This window comes from Labrus mixtus, chromosome 22, assembly GCF_963584025.1.
Source record: "Labrus mixtus chromosome 22, fLabMix1.1, whole genome shotgun sequence".
NCBI lineage: Eukaryota > Metazoa > Chordata > Actinopteri > Labriformes > Labridae > Labrus > Labrus mixtus.
This window is the reverse complement of record NC_083633.1, coordinates 19893776-19914943: the sequence shown is the minus strand read 5'-3', so window position 1 is coordinate 19914943 and position 21168 is coordinate 19893776. Positions and strand designations below refer to the sequence as shown.

At 43.2% G+C, this 21168-nt stretch overlaps 1 protein-coding gene across 1 annotated transcript in view; it reads right to left on the bottom strand.

Annotated features, from left to right (window-relative positions):
• plxnb2a.1 (plexin b2a, tandem duplicate 1) overlaps window positions 1-21168 on the bottom strand; it is a 146842-nt gene that overhangs the window by 98034 nt on the left and 27640 nt on the right. The window contains exon 2 of the mRNA XM_061030311.1: window positions 2869-2944. The gene's annotated coding sequence lies outside the window, so the exon portion shown is untranslated. The remainder of the gene's footprint in view (window positions 1-2868; window positions 2945-21168) is intronic.

Below are 21168 nucleotides of genomic sequence, written 5' to 3'. Positions count from 1 at the left end.
TATAAAAAAAAAGAAAAAACGATAATCACGTTTATTCTGCTCATATCATAACAAAATGTGTAGAAGAAGACTCGCAGAGACTCCTGAACCATGAGCACTCCATGCAACACTTCACTTTGAGTTCTGCGCCTGCTGGACCAAATAATCCATCTGCAACAGTGTTCAGTGTTCAGTGACAACTTAAAGCCGAGATGCTCAATCTGCATTTGAGCCGTTAAAAAAGAGAGACTTTTCTGGGGCAGGAGAGGAAGTCTTACATCTGTTGACAGTAATACTGACAGGCCCTGTCTTCTCCAGGGGTTTTCATCTGTGTGTGTGTGTGTGTGAGTATTATTTGTAAATGTGCGAGTTCACATTTTTTGAGCCAGCCGTCACAGCTGCAGCTCCCCCTCTGAGACGCACACAAACACCCACACAGAAATAAAGATGCAAACACCCTAAACTTCCTCTCCTGCAAAACAAACCAGACCTTTCCTGTACACGTCCCAGAGGAAGCTGGGAGAATGTGTGTGTGTGTGTGTGTGTGTGTGTGTGTGTGTGTGTGTGTGTGTGTGGTTTATATTGTTTTACAGTGTCCTTATTATTTCAAAGCTAGCTCCTCAGCTAAATAAATAAATTAGATATGAAGACACAAACAATAGAAATGTCTGCAAAGGTAAATAATCTTCGACCTTCTGTATGTGAAGGCCTTTCATTCAGACATCCATTAAAATGGACCTAACCCTCCTAATACTTCATAATGTCAGGCCTCATGGGTGTTTTAAACCACAGACTGTAAATATTAATGGATGAAGCCTGAGTGACGTCAGCCATCTGTTCCTGCAGGAGGATCCGGAGGCTCATCAGCAGCAGCCGCCATGTTGGAAATCCTGTCTCAGTCTAACTTTCAGTCAACCTAACGACAGGCTGAGAGCTGGAGCTGAGGCGGGTTTTAAGCCTCTTGATGAACCGTTACACCGCGCCCACCTGTCAATCATGTCAGCTACGCGCCTAGCTATGGTTAACACGTATCATTCATAAAATCAAAACGGAGCGGTTAAAAAAAAATACAGTATACAGTGTGTGCCAGTGATGACAAGAACTAATCAGACCTATTTGGTTTTTTGAACCAGGCTGTAAACATGTTTATTTATGCTGTAAAAACAGCTTTTTTGAATGGGTGTGTATGTGACTTTGTGTGCTTCTGCAGCCAGCCTCTAGTGGACACTCGAGGTACTGCAGGAGTTGGCATTTGAGCATTGGCGTCATTTTTCAAGACCAGAGGTTGCCGCTTGGTTATAACAAGATTTATCGGTTATTGAAGTTTGTTTGTTTTAAGGAGAACCATGGATGACTTTTGGGGAAGGAGCCGCAAGTCGGACTAGAACCCGGACCACCAAATTCAAGGACTATGTCTTTGCATATGGGGCGCATCTTAACCGCCAGGCCAAAATCCTTCCATAGAAACATCGGATACAAAGCCAAAGTTACGTCTTTAATGGGAAGTTTCTGTTAGCAATAGTGAGTAGCATCAGGAGCTCCTCCAACTCAACTCTAACACACTCTGTGGAGGGTTTCTAGTTCAAACAGGTCGCAGCCCGGTCCACTTAAAATAAACAGTCAGATAAAAACAGGCCGCCTGCAAGAGTGTTTGTGATAAACATCAGCACCTTCCTTTATCATGACAGCTGAACTATGACAGCTGAACTACTTCCTGTGTCAGTGTTATTATCAGACTCAGCTTCCTGTATGTTCTCCATTAGCCTCCACACACACACACACACACACACTCCAGATATTATGTGTTTTTGTTTGTTCTTGGGTGAAATAATTAGCTAACAGCGCTGTGTCGACTCAGCAGCTTCAGTTTAATGAACTTCTTTTAAGAGAATTTTATATGATGCAGCCTTCAGAAAGAAAAACACAGGGTCTTTGTCTGAGTTCAGGAATTTATCAATAAAACAGCACGCTCACCGGCCCAGGAGGTTTTAATTCTCCTTACAGAACACTTTTTCTTTATGCTTAAAAACAACTGAGACATCTTTGTTTTTCTTAGAGAGTTTCTCTTTTAGATCTCCGGCTCGTTGAGTCGAGTCAGACATCGAGACAACGAGAAACTTGGGACTAAAAGTGATGAAATCTGCAACAATAATCAAGCTTAGGTCAGTTTGTTCAGTAGCAACACTGGAAAATTACTCAAGAAGTCTAACTCAAGAGGAGCCCGTTAGAGGCGACTGGACGGGACTGCCGGCTCCTCCCCTTGTGTATATTTTATGTCATTCTCTATACTCTGATACGCTCTCTAACAGTGGAGGTGACGTTTACACTGTATGCAGATGATGTCATTCTCTATACTCTGATACGCTCTTTAACAGTGGAGGTGACGTTCACACTGTATGCAGATGATGTCATTCTCTATACTCTGATACGCTCTCTAACAGTGGAGGTGACGTTCACACTGTATGCAGATGATGTCATTCTCTATACTCTGATATGTAAACTGCAGTAAGGATCATCTGAGGTGGTGTCGTAAAAGAAGAACATACTCAAGTACCGTTGTAGTTTCTAATAACCTTTGACCTTTAAGCTTTAGAAAAGAACCTTAAACAATCCCACTTCCAAAAACACTTGAATTATTCCTTCAAACTGTCAAATGTCTCTCTCTCTCTCTCTCTCTCTCCCGGCACATAAACACATCAGCTGGAGCTCTAAGTAATTATAAAGACTGAACTCCTGGGTCACGATATCAGCCTCTAAAAAAACAGAATCATCAGGGCGATCAAACACAGATGAGCTCTCTGAGGAGATTTAAAAAAGAAAACATGCTGAGAGAAGAATTTAAAAAAGGTGAAGCTGTTTGAGTCGATGACGTCTGTTCTGATTCCTTACCTTTTCAGATTTCAGGCCGGTTGACCTCTGATGACATGAACCGCCCTCTCTCTCTCTCCTCTTTCTCTTAGCCCTCCTACACAAAACACAAAAGTGACATTTGTTATGAATCTGTGGGCTTTTTGATTCGACGTTGATCTCAAGGTTATTCAAATCTAATCAAAATCCTTTTTATTAGGGCAGCTCAAGTAATTTCACAAAGGTTACCAAACTGTACAAAAAATGTTTTGTTAATAATGATTAAAAAAAAAAAATTTCACGCTCATGGCTGACGACACGAAGGTCAGCAGTTTGAACGCTGAAAAGCTTCACTGCGGGCGTTTTTTCAAAAGAAATCCTCCCGTGGCGTTCTGTGAGTGTTTCATCAGCCCGAGCGGTCAATTAGAGTTAAAACATGTAAATTAACTCCATTGAAGTTATGGAGGTACAAAAGAAAATTCCCATTTGAAGGAAGGTTAATTGTGCAGGGGAAGCGGCCAGCAGAAAAAAAGGAGTCGACTTGAGAGGAGAAAACACTCCCACACGGCGGCTCTGCATGCGCACACAGCGAGTCGGGAAAGGCTAATTGAGCCTCCAACTTTTTCAATGACTCAGCCTAATCACACTTTAGTGGTGCGTGAAATCTAGACCGAACTAATCAACCACCTACACCAGCGATCGTCTATGAGTCAGATCACACATCTGGCAGAGCGATCCACCGCAGGTTGGAAAACATCAAAGTTCACGCTGATTGAACTGGTTTTATTGGTGTTCATGGGTTTAGATATTACGATACAAGTTCTGCCAGGTCTGGGTCCAATTTTCCAACCAACTCAACACAAAGAGGTTTTTAATACACTGCTACCATTACACTCCTAAAAATCTATTAAATGCCACTGGATGCTCTCCAAATGTAGACTCAAATTTACGGCAAACGTCTAGGAGGAACTCTCAAGACCACACCGGATCCAAGAGAGGATCTGGATCAGTGTTTAGAGAAGGAGACGCTGAGGAAATGGACTATTGCAACTCTCTACTGGCAGGTCTTCCTACATGCACTATCAAACCCCTGCAGATGATACAAAATGCAGCAGCACGCTGGTCTTCAACCTTCCTAAAAGAGCACATGTCACTCCGCTGTTCATCTCCTTACACTGGCTCCCAGTTACTGCTCGCATCAAATTTAAAACTCTGCTGCTCGCTTACAAAACAGCGACAAAAACGTCTCCTCCTTACTTTAACTCTCTGATCCAGGTCTACACTCCCTCCCGCCCACTACGCTCTGCCAATGAAAGGCAGAGCGTAGTGGGCTCCATGTGATCTGCAGAGTCCCTCTGCACCTTTAAGAAACAGCTAAAGACCCAGCTCTTTCATGAATACCTACTAACTTAATGATGATGGTCTCCATATTATTGATGATGATGGTAATGACGATGGTTTTTGTTTGATAACGACGACTTATAAGATGGTTTCTATACTGATTAGAGCTCTCAAGAACTGCCCTCAATGTTGTGCTTTGCCTCTGGTCACTTCCTGTCAGCACCTGTGTGTCCAATCAGACTCAAAGCTGATCGTTTGCTCTTACTGACATTGTTCCCTTTTTTCTAGATCCTTGCTTGTGTTGTTCTTACTCTCTGATGTACGTCGCTTTGGATAAAAGTGTCTGCTAAGTGGATTGTAGAATTGTAGAATGTTCACTGTCAAATGTTCCACAGGCTGCAGAGAACTCTTCACCTTTATTTCATCAATTAAAACATGAAGACAGAGGGAATAATGGTGCTTTATTTGTAAAGTTGAGGGGCGGGCTGGCAGCGGCTCGGTTTTGGAAGAGTCGCTCCTGGTTTAAACTTTCAAAGCGCTGGAGGTTCAGCGTATAATGAACACTCTCCAGCCTCTGTATTAAGTTACTTAGTGATTCAGAAAAGCCCTGGTGGCTAAAGAAAAAATCCAATAAAAGACAGGAGTTAACGCCTGCATTCTTGGAACACCCCCTCCTCCTCCCCTCTGATATCGACGCCTGTATCGAATGACTGAAAAAAGTGGGAGAAGAACGAGAGTGTGTGGAGGAATGAGAGGGAACTAAACGCCCGATAAAGATGAGGGGAACGCTGGAGAAGAAATATGATACAAAAAGATTTCAGTTGAACTCGTGCAAAGTGAAGCTCCTCCGCTGGTCGACAGATGGAGAACATGCGATGACTCGTGATGTGATTCTGCAGGAGGAGTATTTCAGAAAAATAAAACACACATACAGCGCTGCAGAGGGGAGGAGGGGAGTCTTGTAAATCAGCTGTTAGTTTGTTGGCTGCTTCTTATCTGAGAAAATGGCAGCTATGAGAGCAGGGTGGTTCTCTCTCTCTCTCTTTGCCTTTAATGACTCGCAACCAAGCCGCTGCCAGGTTGAGGTAAGAACAGCATCACAATGTGCAACTAATGATGAAACACTGGGAAACACACACACACACTGTATGCTGAGCTGATGTTAGAGCAGGGATGCTACTGTAACCACGGCGACACTGCAGAAAACTGGTCCGACTGGTTATATAAGTTGTTAGCACCGATACAAAATAAAAATAAAACAAACAGAATCGTCACCATGTGTACAACCTTATCCCACATGTTTTATTTTTCATAATTTCGTTACTATACTGCCCCCCCTTTTTTTTTCTTTGTCCTGTTTGTTCATTCACTTATTTTGTCCCTCTTTCTAATTCATTCATTTTTATTTACTGACCCTTCTCCTTTTCTTTTGTTTGTTTGTTTGTTTTTGTCTAAATCTGATTGCAAAACTGTATCGTACCACAGTTCCCCTCTTGTTTGTATCTCTTTTTTTATTATTGTGCAAGTATGTGTATGCACGTTTTGTTAAAGTTAAAAAAATAAAAAAAAATAAGTTGATTTAAGTTCTCCAAATAATACCAGACGTTATCAGATATGATTCTACCAAAGCACACTTCCATTCCAGTTGGTTATTTGAGCGTTTGGCGAGGCTGAGTGTAAATCCTGCAACACTCAAAGGTTCTTTTTAAAGCGCTTCGCTCAGTGGATGATGGACAGTTTGTCAATCAAATCCGCAGCATTTGGAAGCTCATTTTTTTCCAGCCGAGCTGTCGTTTCTGATTTATTAAAAAGTGCAAAGCAATGGCAACCGTTTCCATTTCTTCAACAAAAACAAAAACTGACTCTCTGCACACACATAAAAGAAAAAGAAATGATGTAGTCATCGTACCAGAGCTTAAAGGAAACAGTGAATCAGCTGCAGTATTGACAGCGTTATTATTAAAAAGCAAGCGTCCTCATTACATTTTTAAAAAGCCTTTGTTTTGTGCTTGTGAACGTTTCCAAAGGGATCGTCTTATCTCAAACACGTTAATGCAGAAGTGTGACAGGCGCTGCGAGAGAAACACACACATAATCAGGAGAGTTGTTTTCTGGTTTTGTTTTTGAATGGAGGATTAATTAACGCTGGTGGTGATTTCGTTCTTCTTGAAGCGAAACGTGCCGTGTTGTGTTTTGGAATTTAAATCTTTTTTTCTTCATCAATCTCAGACTCTCTTCTTCCTCCCTTCCTTTATCTGTGTGTGTTTTCTCTGTGAATCTCCCCTGCACAGCCTCAGACTGTGTGGTTAATCCACTGTGGCATGGTAAAGGCTTTGCGCACGCGCACACACACACACACTCTCTCACACACACACACACACACACACACACACACACACACACACACACACACACACACACTCTCTCTCTCAGGTCTCCGCCTGCAGTGGAAGCCTTGCAGACATGGGATTTCCTTTCACATCCAATTGAGACCAAAGAAACTTGGTGAGAAGAGCAGGGAAAAGATAAGCTGCACACACACACACACACACACACACACACACACACACACACACACACACACACACACACACACACACACACACACACACACACACACACACACACACACACACACACACACACACACACACACACACACACACACACACACACACACACACACACACACACACACACACACACACACACACACACACACACACACACACACACACACACACACACACACACACACACACACACACACACACACACACGCATCTGTGTAAATATCAAACAAGGATATCAGGCATCACACACCAACATCAATAGGCTAAAAACAATGTTAACGTGATATAACATGCAGCTTATAAACCCCCCAAAGAGACGTCAACTGTACACGAAAACGACCACCTACACACACACACACACACACACACACACACACACTCTAACAGACACACACATATTACACACACTCGTCTTCCTCTGAACAGGAGTGTGCAGACAGGAATTTGTTGGGACCTAATTACAATGTGAGGGTCTGAACAGCATCCGATTAAGATCCGGAGGTTTTTATGGTCGCCTTTGAAGAGCGGCTCAACCTGGCTCAGCAAACCTGACTTCACACACACACACAAGCACAAGCACACACACACAAGCACAAGCACACACACACACACACACACACACACACACTGTAAAGATTGAAGCCAAATGTGCAGCCTGTTGTTGGTTGCAAACCAGTTTTTCATGCATCAAAAATGTGATTTCCCTCAGTATGCATCCTGCGTTTATGTGGTGTTGGAAAAAAATTCATTACCGACTCGGGAAATTCAAGTTGCGGCCTCAAATCAGATTTTTTTTATCCCTCAGGTTGCAGTGAACATTTTCTACATGACAGCTGAGCTTCTCGGTTTCTGCTGAATGTGTTACAGATGATATATGCTAATCAACAAGAACAGATTCTGCAGATTAACACTGAGCTGCTTTTGCATGTTGAACCCGTGCATATTATCAAAAAGACACCGCAACATTCCCAAAACACACACACGGGGTTAAACGCTCCCCTTATTGCGCTGCAGAGCAAACAGCGTCTCTGTTGTTGCACGTAGTTACATGAGCGAGTATGCGGTCATCTGGGGAAAAGCTATCCCCTTTCTATGTGCATAATCAGCAACAATAGCTAATTCACAAACTCTGGTGCTATTAGCTACACACAGTTCGAGTGGAGCAGGTAACCGTCTGCGGCGAGTTGGTGGTAACTGCGCCGCAGTATGAGCGGGGGTTGGTTGTCTATATGCACAGTTGAAACGGTTTGAAAAGTCCTGAGTCATTCTAACTCAGTTTAGCTTCCTATCAGGAGTTGGCTGAGCTCAGTATTAACGAGCCTGATGTTGGTTTATTTCAGCTAAATGACGATAATCAAGCTCAGGTCGTGAAGAGAAAACTGATCCATCCATGATCCCAAATGTTCTTCAGCAGCAACACTCTTTGACTTTTACAGGACAATGTCTGTCTTTCTGTTCTGTTGCAATAAATGTCTGTTAGCCTCCTCCCTTCCTTCGACCAGTTCCCAGTGTATGAAAATGACTGGTACCATGTAGAGGAATATAATACACCCTCACAACCTCCACACTTTATCGGCACACGAGTTACAGAGCTCATGTTCACATGTAGACAGAGAGGGAGCGTATGGGCAGAGGAATAATGTAATTACCCCGGAGCCTGGAACTTTCCAGAAGGCGTTATTGATTTTGTGTATAACACGTTTAAAACTCAGAGGGAGGAGGACAGATAAAGATGAAGAGGAGGTGGTTCTACCAGGGAAAGCTTCACGTCTAACATAATATATCCAGAGAGCCATATATGTTGATGTGTGTGTAATGTGTTCAAACACAAAGTTGAATTCTTATGCAGATGAGAGTTCCTTGATCAAGAATTTAACTAGATGGCTTCAAGTCATTACGTAAGGGGCGTCGGATAGCCAAGTGGTTTTGTCCCAAGACAGTACAGAGGCCATAGTCTTCATCACAGTGGCCATGGGTTTGAATCCGACCTTTGCCATTTGCTGCATGTCATCCGCTACTCTTTGTTCTCCCAACATTTCCTGTCTGTCTCCCAAGAACAAAAACGTATCAATATAAGCCTTTGAATCCTCTTACTTAGGCTCTCTTCTCCCAGCACTGGAGAGCAGCCCTCACCCGGCAGCCCTGCAGCGTTCTGCCGCCGGGAAGGCTTCCAGAGATCTGGCCAATCAGAAGAAAGTGGGCGCATTAGGGATTGGACATAAAGAGACTTACCATTTCAGAGGGAGGCTGAAATTGGTGCTTTTAATGTAGTAAAGTATACTACAGGGTCTTCAGGGTTTCATCAACATGGTCCAATGACCTCATCATGAGTCACTTCTTCAGAAACGATCAGCTGAATATATGCATTGCAACACCATCTCTCACTTTAGCTCCATTGGCTGACAAATTAAAACCCACACGTCTTTCATAACGCCAGAGTTCATTACCCTGTCAAACATGAACCGCTCACATACCAGCTCTGTAAATCAGATATGTTGTAGACGAATGTTTTTTAGACTGTGCTACTGGAAGTGAGATAGTGAGTAATTACCACAGAGTTGATTTCCTCGCTGCGTTTCTGCTGACCGTCTGCAGTGAGTCACACTAACAATCTATCCTGTCAGGAGGAAAGAAAAAAAAACAATGCGAGGGCAGTTATTTTTAGCCACTTCATAAATAATGCACTGTAGTTGACTAATCATAGGGTGAAATCTCTCTCTTCCAGGATTAGACCGACCCCCGTCCTCCAGGCTGTAACAAATTCCATGTTTTTAACCTTAAGAACATCTCAGTGTTTTGTTCTCCAGCTGTGTGTTGGAGGCAGAAAGCACTGTTTATAAAAACTGTCCTCTAAATACCACAACATTGATCAACAGTCCTCTGTGACCACAAGCAGAAATTCAGCACTCAAGAGGAGATTCACTCAGGGGTCAAACTGGGAGGGAAGGACAAAACTATTTAGCTGATAGAGAGAGAGAGGAATTTTAATGTTCCACTCTGACAACAAAACTTAAAGGAGCAGTCTGTAACTCTGACTCCTAGTGGTTAAGATTTGTACTGCAGTCCAAAATTAAAAACATTGTAGAGAGCTGTCTCCCCCCCCCCCCCTCCTCTCTAGAGTCGATGCTCACACAGGTCACCATGTGGTGGACTCTGAAGCTTCAGTGTTTATCCAGCTCTGCATGGGTCTGTAAACCTTTCTGTGTTCTAACCTCTCTCCATTTTTCAAAAAGCATCTCCAATATTGATCCTAGTTTGAGCACGTTTCTGCTCGTGGAGCTTATTAGAAACATGCAGAGGCTTTTTAGGTCGGGTACAATCACTTCTATCTGAACCACTTCTCTTGACCCGCTTCCATCGCTGCAAGACCTGTTGGTTTGACCTGATAACTGCTCTCATATCTGACAAACTGAGGGGCGTCCAAAACGGGCCGTGTGGGGGGGGTCGCCTTAAAAGCGCCTACCTTCTCTGGTCCAAACAAATCCAGAGCATTCAGGAGCAGAATCTAAAGTTAGAAGGAGGACATACTGGCTGCTGCATTGTTGTCAGAGAAGCCAGCACTTCAACATGTTTCCTTAATGATCAGATAGTAAGCTCACTTTATCATTTCACTCACTACACATCTCACTGATTGGTCCTTTAAAGTCCAGGGGAAACTCAGACCTAATTCTGTTCACAAAGTCTAAAAATTCAAACCGTTATTAAGCTTAAAACCTGACATGTGAGGGATTTATTTTGGTAAATATCCTCTTGGTCGTCCTCTCAGAAAGTTTGGATTCTTGTTACTCCTCTGCACATTTCATCTCACTGACATTTATACGTCTTCTGCTCCGACCTTAATGTGATCTTGAAGTTTTTACAGAAGATTTACAAGGTCCGTCCGCTGTCAGTGAAAACAGTCTGATCCGCTCATAAGACAAAACCAGGGACACACAGGGACCATTACCTGCACTGTAAACCTCTGCAGGGCTACACGCTCCGTTCCTAAAAAACGAGCAGACTAAACCTGATTTAATTTGAACTCCTTCAGGCATTCTTGTAATACAAGACACTGTAACTCCAGAAACACATGCAGTAATGGAGCATTTACTACTACCTGGCAGAGTGGGAGCACATCACATCTTCTGGAAGCTTCTACAAGCTTTGCTGCACAGCTACATGCTGCTTTTCTGACTGCACGTGGTTAAATGAAAACTTTCATTAATACAGATCGCTTTGAAGATGATCCTAATAACCCTGCATGAACTAAAGGCATCGGGTTAGTTTGCATTTACTCTTATTTACCAACCATTGTGCAGAGCGTGCGGTCAGGCTGTATGGGTTGTGCAGTAGTGTCAGAGTGCATTTTTTGTGTTGTGCAATGTGTTTGGATCATCTGCATTATCTCTTGTTTATTGTTTGTGGTTTCCGTTAGTATTCTTCTGTTTTCATGTTACATTCCCATTACATCTTAACATCTGTGTCAGTGTGTTAGAAGCCCAGGAGGCCTTGGCCGGGCTCTCCAGTAGACGGAGCTCCCCCAAACCTACAGCGAGTTGTTAAACGATTTGAGTAGTCAGAAGACTAAAAAAGCATTTTACAAGCTCAAGTCCATTTAGTATTTTGCACAAACGCTCTTCTGCCTGTAGGTTGGGTTGGGTATGCATGCACAGAAGAAAAAGCCCACTTTTCTGGTCACTTGTAAAAACATATCTTCTTTTAAACCTGATGAAAAACATGCATGCAAACTGTTTTTTGGATACATGAAAATATGGAAACACCAAACATTTCAAGGTGCTTGTAAGAATTCAAGAGGCTGCATGTAAATGTCAAAAAAAGTGAAAGTCAATGGGCTTTGCCTTTTGCTTTTATAGGATACAACAGTGGGTACAGTTGGAAAATATGGGGAGATTGTGGGAATGTCGGGGCTGAGGGGTGGAAGTCCAACCAAGAGGGCTGAGCCGCTGTTTATGGGGACGCATGTTTCAACCGCCGAGCTAAACCAGCGCCCCGGGAATGTCTTACTTTCTGTTGCCATGTGAAAAAGTATGATTGGTATGACGTTGTCTTTGTCAGAGCGAAGGCAAAACGTGTTCCTATGAAGCACAGGACCAACAATCTACTGGGAACACGCTGATCCCTCGTATGGATTCTTTCTGACTCAGTAAAGGACGAACTCTTTAAGAGTCTTTGTGCACTCCTTATAAGAAAGAGACCAAAAGACGTCCAAATCGATAAGAATCCCGGTGTGATTAGTCAGCATAGAGCAGACTGTTCAGACCAATGAATAAACTCAAAGAAGAAGAAGAAGAAGTGCTCGTCTTTGATGTTAAAGAAAGCAGAGCTACATGTACCGACTGAACAATCCTCGTGTGTGTCAGCCGCTGGCAAACCGTTTCATGCCAACGTGAACACAAAGACTTTTTGTCTTTCATGCAAAACACACACAAAAAGGCACTCCTATTAAAATTCACTCTGTCATTTCCCAGAGGGAGGATTTTTTAAAAACAAGGACAATTCTCTGTCAGACATGAAAGCCGAAATGTTGATGCAGGAATAAAAAAGGCGTGTCATAAACACAAAAGCCTGATCGCACCGATGCTTTTCATCACATGGTGCTGCACATTTAAAGCTTTCATTCTGCTGCTTCTGCTTCTGTTATGTATCATCGGGTCCATTGAGAAAAAAACGCAAATCCCATAATCCTCGGACAGAAAAAAAAGGCGATAAACAAAAGTCTGAGCAGAGTGAGTCAGCAGAGGTTAGCAGCTGCAGAGAGGCAAAGACACGGCTATAACTGCTCTGGGTTTATTTTTATGCATCATGTAGACGTTGTGAAACCACAGACGAGGGGGATGATACAACATGTATCAATCTGAACGACATGCGTTTGGTGAACTGCTGCACGAAACCTCCAAATCGCAGCGGAAAGCTTGATTGGTGCGCGGTTAAAAAATACAAAAAACATCCAAGAGTTGTCCTAAAAATTCAGATTATTTGAAAACTGGAGATAAGATGGAGATCATCACAATCCAAAGTCCTGTTTTATGAATGGACTCGAGCTTGTATCGTTCTTTTCTAGTCGTCCGACTCCTCAAAGCGCTTTTACACCGCAGGTCACACCGACACATTCACACACTGATGGTAGAGGCTTCTGTGTAAAGAGTCCATCAGTATTAATTAATCCATTCATACACATTCATACACCACCAACAAAGCAGGGGGAGCAACCTGGGGTTAAGTGTCTTGCCCAAGCTGCTAGCTAGCATCTGCCTATTTCCAAATGGCTAAAGCTTGGTATCCATCAGTATTAAATCATCCCATTCATACACATTCAGACACCGCCACAGAAGCAAATTGGGTTGAAATGTCCTGCTTATGTGGCTGCAGCAGCTGGGGATCAAACCCTGACCTTCCTTCAGGTTGAGAGACAACAGACTCTACCACTGAGCCACCACTCTAGCTTTCCTCCTCCCAGAGATAAAACCAGTTATCTGTTTCCAAAGGGGGGTAAAAAGTCAATCTGACATGTAGAGAACGGAAAAAAAAGTTCTCCACAGAGGTCATTCCTCTTCGAGCTCGACAGAGAAGTGGGTCTGTTTTTAATTATCTCGTACTACGTCATACCAGAGCCATGCAGTATTCCTGAGAGAGCGACGGGGGCTTTCCCTTTCCCCATGAAGGGACTGAACACATGTGGGCAGGACTCTGTGACAGGGAGTGGTGGACGCCCAGAGAACCAAACATGAAGAAAGAAAGGTTGAGCAACGAGGAGGGAAAGCTTCTTCTCAAACCTCAACAACAAACTAAAGACAGAAACGGTTCATGAGCACGACAGCTGGACTTCTTGGCAAACACTTTGCAATACAGAAAACTTCTGAAATATGATTGTTTGTCTTCTGTCAGCAGGATCAGTGTGGTTTGATATCGTGTTGAAGGAACATTAAGAAGCAGTTCAATGCTGTGATGCTGATTCTAAATGACCAAAAAAACAGTATTTTACTGTAAAGTCAGATTTTTCCTTCTGATCGGTAAAAAACTTTAAGTAACACTTTAAGTTAAGGTCACAAAATTCACCATGAACAAGTCGCTTATTAGCATGCTAATTGGTAGCATACTAGCTGCCTATTAGTCATTACTAAGCTTTTTCAATGTCTGATGTAAAGTCAATTTCAATCCAGCTTTTGAAAAAATACATAAAAACATAAACTCTGTGAGGATGATTTTTGGTTCCTGTGTTCAGGCAGACGATTAAAGTCCCAGAGAAAATCTTTAACCTCTGCTTTCTGACTCCTCACAGCGGCTCGTGTTTACAAGAGAACACATGTCGGAGCATTATCCGATTCACAAAGCTTCAGTGTGAACCCGCGTCAGAGATCACTCAGGGGCCTCTCCCCGGAGGTCGTGACCCTTCGACTCGGGCAATGAACTGCCTGACTATTGAGGCCGGGGTCAAAGGTTAACTGACTGATGGGATTTTCTGGGATGAGAGAGAGAGAGTTGTGAAAAGAAAAGTGTTTGAGCTTTTACAGTCAAAGAAGATTAGGTTGTAGGGAGTCGAATGAGGCTCATCAAATTTTTAAAGAAGCCAATTCACTCCGACTCTATGCAGACGACTCATTTGTTTACATGACAATTTAAAATCCTGACATTGACTGAACACAAGAGAACGAACCCGAGTTAAAACTTTTAGTTCTGCAGATTATGGAGAGGCTGAATCTGCACACACACACACCTTTACACACACACACACACACACTTGTACACACACACCTGTACACAGGGACAAGTACATATGCAGCAAAGCAATCAGAAATGTAGCTTATTTCCATAATGAGGTTCAGAAGGTGAAACTCAGTCCTACCCGCCTGCTCTTCATCTTTCTCTCTGTGTCTCTACTGGTGGTCTTATTAAATCCTCTCCGTCTCTACCACCTCGTCTTCCCTCCGGCCGTCACAAACTCATTAGACGACTGCAGGACTCACAGGCAGAATATCCAGGCCATTTAATCCGTCTCCGGAGCCGCCGATCTGTCTCCTGTGCTTAGTTTTTCTTCCTTAAACCAAACCTCAATTGCGGCGCTGAGCATTTTTAATATCAAATAATCAATCTGGATGTACCAGGAGTGCCGAGAAAGATGGAGCTAATTGTGCAGGATGGCACTGCAGAGGGAGAAGCCGAATACATTTTAATATCTATGAATCTCTTTGGGCTCTTCCTGACCTCTTCACTATCTGCAAGTTCTTTCATCAATCTTCTTAGACTGCCAGCTAGAGATCAATAACTTATTTTTTGTGTCATACTGGAGTTTAAACCAATGGCCATGTGTCGTAAATTCTCATTATTACTCATTATGAAACCACACAGTCACAGTCTCTAATATCAATACCATTTGGGGGATCGGATGGTGGATGACTATCTTAGAGTTTTACTTAGAGATAATCGAGGATGTTAAAAGTCTTCGGTCTGATACTTCCACTCATGAATCTTGATTTCCTACCTGCCACTGATCCAAAATGTTTATCATATTTATTTTACATATACTCACATTTTAGGAGGAGAAATTTGATCGCAGTTGATTTATACTTGTTCCAGATATCAGAGTGAAGACGACACAAACCAATATACTTGGACCTTTTTTTGTTGTCTTGCCTCAGGTGCCTGTATCCTGATTATTCTCACTTTACTTTTTCTTTTAATTCTTTCTGTTCTGTTCTCTGGTAGATTCCCTTCTTAAGGAGAAACATGAACAAACTCTCAGTACAATAAAAAGTATCTACCCCGCATGGATCAGTTCTAGAAATGTGTTTGAATGAAAACTAAAATCAAAGTCTTGTGGTTTGTTTTGCTCGCTGTAACTCTTCTGAGTCAGAAATCCTGACGGATTCGTCTGCAGCTTTTTCTCAAACTCTCTGTTCCAACTCCGCTTTGTGTGAAATGTTAATTTAACGTCTGAGCGGTTTACAGACATGGAGACAGGGACGCGTCGTATTTCATTAAAGTCTGTCATCTGTATTCTAACAGGAGCAATAAGAAAGATTTCTGCTGCCCCCCCCAAACAGCAGCGAAATGACCACGATATATCTGGCTGTGTTTGATCAATAATACCACACAGACTCCACCATAACTCGCTCTCTCGGATGAGGTTTTTGGCTCCAAACACTTCCATTTTCAACTTGTTCTCTGTCTCGGAACAAAAACCTGCTGGACTTCAGAGAAAACTCCCACAAGTCATAAATTATTTGGCCCCTTTAGGCAGAGAAGAGCTGGACGCTGCACTTCCAGTCTGGTTTTAGGGGCAGGCGGAGGATAAAAGCGGAGCCAGAGGACAAATATATCCTGGATATTAGTCATAACTTTTCAGGGCGGCGGGGAGGGATGCAATCTGTACTTCTCAGGACTCAGAGGTAATGCAGGTATTCAAAAACACGACTCTATTAGATTCCAAGGAAAGACTTTATTCACTCCCAATCAGTTCTACTGATTTATACGACATGGCTGTGACATGAATGAAGTGTAACTATTTTAAAGCTCCTTATAAGTAGAATTGAGATCCTGTGCACAGTTGTTAACAAAAAAAACATTTTTGTAAGACGTTCATTCACTGCCGTCTATTTATCCGACATTTAAAGCTTAAATTAATCACTTCCATAAACACCCATAAGTGACCATAACGAGATCAGACGTCGCCGAGAGAAACTTTGAATCTACATTTTTTCCGGCTAAAAAGGAAAATTGAGCCGATAACTCAGTCGCCCAGTGCAGCTTTCATCTCTCTTCCGAGACCTCTAACTCTGCAGTTTAGAACCAATTAAGACCAGAAAAAGAAGAGCTCAGAGACAGAACCACAGACGGATGCAGCGCAGCAGAAGACCCGTAATAACAAATTATGATAACTATTCATCCATCTCTGTGCAGTTAAATGCAGAACGCTCCGGAGATTTTTAAGGGCCTAATTCAATGAATCATCTGTGACCGTGGGCGTCACATTTTTTAATCTCACGCCTGCAGCCTCTTTTCTTCGGCTTCAAAGAGAGCGCTGCTTCCAATAACGGAGATTTTTATTTTTTTTACTTCTGCAGCTTGTCAGGGTCTTTGTGACAAAGATTGTCAACACAACGTCTTCTTAACGCACGCTTGTCTTCGCCCTAGCAGTCAGACCCCCCCCCCCCCCTCCACAAACAGTCGACGTCTTGTTTTGGAGCCGGATGTGTGGCTGATAAGGAGCAGCAGTGTGGTCTGTATTCAGAGGTTCCTGCTGGTATCAATCACCATCAAGACTGCTTCATACCCCACTTACGCGCCCGTTCTCATGGGTTCTTCTTCTGCGGATCTCAAGCTGCAAGTCATCTAAGAACAGGATGTGAATGTGTGTGATAAAAGAGCTTTTACTTTTCCTATAATAAGATGTGATGTACATGTTTTGAGAGCTGATAACTTGGTGGTGATGAAGACTTGTAAGCATCAGGAGTTCGCTGCAGGCCTTCATTCTTGGCATGACAGCAGTCAGCTGCAACAACTTGCTGATCCGGTTTTCAAAATGATTCTAATATTTACTTAAGACTTAATGTCAGATATGAGCTTCCGGCTGCTTGAGATTTAAAACTTCATTAACCCTAAAAAATACCAACGAGTACAAGCATCACTAATGGACGATCGGTTCAGGCGCTAAAATGATGAAATCCCATCAGAGCAGTGGGTAGTAGTGTTGTAGTACTAGAGATCAGTCTGGGTCTCCAGACCACTTTTTGAAGGTATCGGTCTCGTTGACTGATTGGCTATTTTTCCACATCATCACTGTGATTGGATAACTTGAAATTATTTGTAGTTTGGTTTGTATCCCCCGGTTACGGTAGCAACCTTCCCGGTGTCTGATATTTATGGTCTTGGTCTTGATTCTGTCTCGCCCTGCCTTGATCTTGAAGGTTTTAAGGCACCCCCACAAAGCCGTTTTGGACACCCCTCAGTTTGCCAGATGTGAGAGCAGTTATCAGGTCAAACCAACAGGTGTTGCAGCGATGCACAAGCGGAAACGTGCTCAAACTAGGATCAATATTGGAGATGCTTTTTGAAAAATGGAGAGAGGTTAGAACACAGAAAGGTTTACAGACCCATGCAGAGCTGGATAAACACTGAAGCTTCAGAGTCCACCACATGATGACCTACATACTGCTCCTTTAATATGATAATTCTTCAACCTATGCCTCTTAAAAACTGGTAAAGAATCTCATGTTCTTCATGTTATCACAAGAACGGAGAATGAGAGCTTACTGAGGTAATTACTTAATATTTACACACTCCCACAGATATCAGGCTAACAGGAGGTGAAAGACTGTGACGTGTGTGTGTGTGTGTGTGTGTGTGTGTGTGTGTGTGTGTGTGTGTGTGTGTGTGTGTGTGTGTGTGTGTGTGTGTGTGTGTGTGTGTGTGTGTGCCCTGCTGCCACTGAGAGTTTATCTTCCTCTCTAGTTCAGCGTGTCCGCCGCTGAATGCTGAATGAATGTCGGGGAAATCAGTGTGGAAATGACACTGACTGAGATGACACAGAACATTAAGAAACCGTCGAGCTGCGGGGCTCCGTCGCTCGTCTCTCGCTCATATTTACTCAGTTTCATAACTGAAGGCCGACTACGGGGGAAGTCAAGCGCTCAGATCCACTCACACTCCCTCTCCTCTCCTACATTTCTATCACGTCTTCTATCAGTTTTTTTTATCCACTTTTAATTCCTTCTCTGTTGAACCATCTTTTTCAATTTTGTCCAAACGTCCCATTTCCTCCCCGTCGTCCTGACACTCGTCTGTTTGCATGAAGGCGACTCCACGTTTCCGTTCACACGCTCGCTGACCTCGAACCAAAGCCCCCGTCCTCAGATGTGTGCGTGTGCTTCTTGTGTGGGTGTCTGGATATGTTTAAATTATGGATGGACACACACCGTTGGGCATGAGACACGCGAGAGAAAGCAGAAAATCTCTCACACACTCGGGAGTGTGACCTGATCTCTGCAGACTCTCAGAGGCGTCTGGTTTATTCAGAAAATGTTGAAACTACTGTGTGATGGCACCGAGGGCCAAGATGAAGGCAATAAATATATATTGCTTATTATCAGGTTTTATTGCTGCTCGTTACCCATTGGTTGCAGGTGATCCCGGTAATCTAGCACCCCTTAAAGTTTGACCCAAGATTTACTTTTTCCATGAATAAAATAAAGAATCTCAATGTTATCTGCTTTGTTTGCCAAATCTCAAGATCGCTGTGGAGTCGAATATCTCAACTGAAAGCCTCCAAACTCAGTCCCAACCAGCAACCAACTTCATACAGCAACTGCACACTTTCTTATGCAGAAGTGAGCTGCACTTGATCAACCTCTTTGTCCGTTTAGTGAGATAATGAGTCTCAACTCGAGGCTGCCGAGAAGGGACCGAGGTCAAGAACATCTCACATAACTTAAAAATCATTCATGAAATGTTTGTCCAGTTGACCTTCAGGGCCACCGTATTTCTCAGCTCACTAAGGGAAGAAGGTGAGGTAACCCTAAAGTCCCGTTCGTTTGGCCAGTGTGACCACTCCGCGCAGTGCTCAGGCACGGTACACTTCCTTGGCTGGTTGTATTACAACGTTATGTACAAGAGGTAATCGTGCTTAAGCACGGATAGTCCTGTGTAGTGTGGCCGCGGGCCGTGCCGGCCAGCGTGGGAGTGGCACAGCGGGGGGCCAATCGTGGTTGAGTATGGCACTGTACAGATGGCCAGTGTGACCGCGCCCTGAATCAAATCTACAGCGAGCTTGATCTTTATCCTACCTAACCCTCTACGGACTGAGACTGCAACAACTACAGGAAACCAATCGAGACATGGGGAGGATTTGAAAACCACCATCATCCATCTTAACCTCTATATAGTTTTTGTATGTATAGTTTACACTAGAATTGGCTAAACAAGTTAGCAGTCAGACTGTAAGCGAAGGCTAAACATGAAAAAGGAATTCAAGGCAGGAAGAGGATTCATCCCGAACCACTGGCTACATCAGAAGCCTGAAAAGTTTGCTATCACTCCTACAAGGATAAATGTATCGTTAGCTGAGAGTCAATGGTCCATCTAAACCCAGACACACAGAGGTCTTCATATTGAAGTAAGTTTTGGACAATCTGCTTTATACTTTCCTAAAACTTCACTATTAGCCCTTAAAGAGCCTGACTGATTTGCTCAGCTGACTCTGTGTGACCCTAATTTCAGCAATAATCCAGCGGGAGAGGGAGAAAATATCTCCAAATGAGCCAGAAAACAAGCTCTCAAACACTCGCACAGACACATCTTTGTATGTCTGATAAACAGCCGAACGCTGGAGGTTAATGGGAATTCACCAAACAACTCATTGTGGAGGTTAATGGGAATTCTACCAAAGTGCCTCAGCCGCTGGGTTAATGGGGAATCCAGATCAGGGCGGCTAACAGCTGGGAGGATAAATTGGGGATATTTGCAACGGAGGAAATTACAGTTCTGGAGGCGCTGAACCGGAACTTTTTTTTAATATCACCTTGGAATGAATTTTAAGAGCAATTTAACGAGTAGAAATAATGAAAAGAAAGCAGCTCCATCAGAACGTGGCTAATGACGGATTTTAAGAGCAACAAGTGTGCAGAGAAAGGGAGAGTTTAGAAAGAGAATTTGCGCTCATATCTCTGCTTTGAAAATTATTTTATGTTTCAGAAATCCTTTTTCTGTTTCTTCAGCTCATCGATAAACCTCTTTTTTTTGAAGGAAGGAAGCTGCACCAACACAGACAGAAACACTCATCCATGCCTAACGCTTCCTCCTGGTCCCACTTTAACTCATCAAAACACACACACACACACACACCTGTTAGGTACTTCATGCACGATCGTGCACATGAACCACCTGAGGAGAGCTTCTGCACAGCGCTCAGACTGTCAGGCTGTCAGGCGCTCATGCTGTGTCTTTGTAATGCGAGAACAGACATAAAAAGAAAGAGTGACGCTTGTGGGAATCAAATGCAGGTTGGAGGAGTGTGAATCGCAAAAACAAACATCCAACCTTGAATTTTCAGCTTTAAAAAGTCAAATTTTGATGCCTTCTTGTGCTTAGATGTCACATTTTAGTTGCAGTTTAAATGTCACATATTCTTCAAAATACACATATGTGTCCCTGATCTGTCTCCAAACCCCCCAATGATGAGAAAAGTCCATCCCCTCCGTCTTCTGCCTGCTCCACTTTTCAGAAAATGTGTGCTCAAACAGGCCGTTTTGGAGATTTTCCCTTCATGACATCACAAAGGGCAGTAGCCCCTCCCCCAGGTGTGTGACACTCCCACAGCTAGGTGTTTGTTCTGCCCTCTGAGTCTGCCTTCTCACCGTAAACAATAGGACATGGAGCGAGAAAGCCCGAGTACACCCAAGCCCTTACAGAGAGGGGGCGTGGTCAGACACAGCTC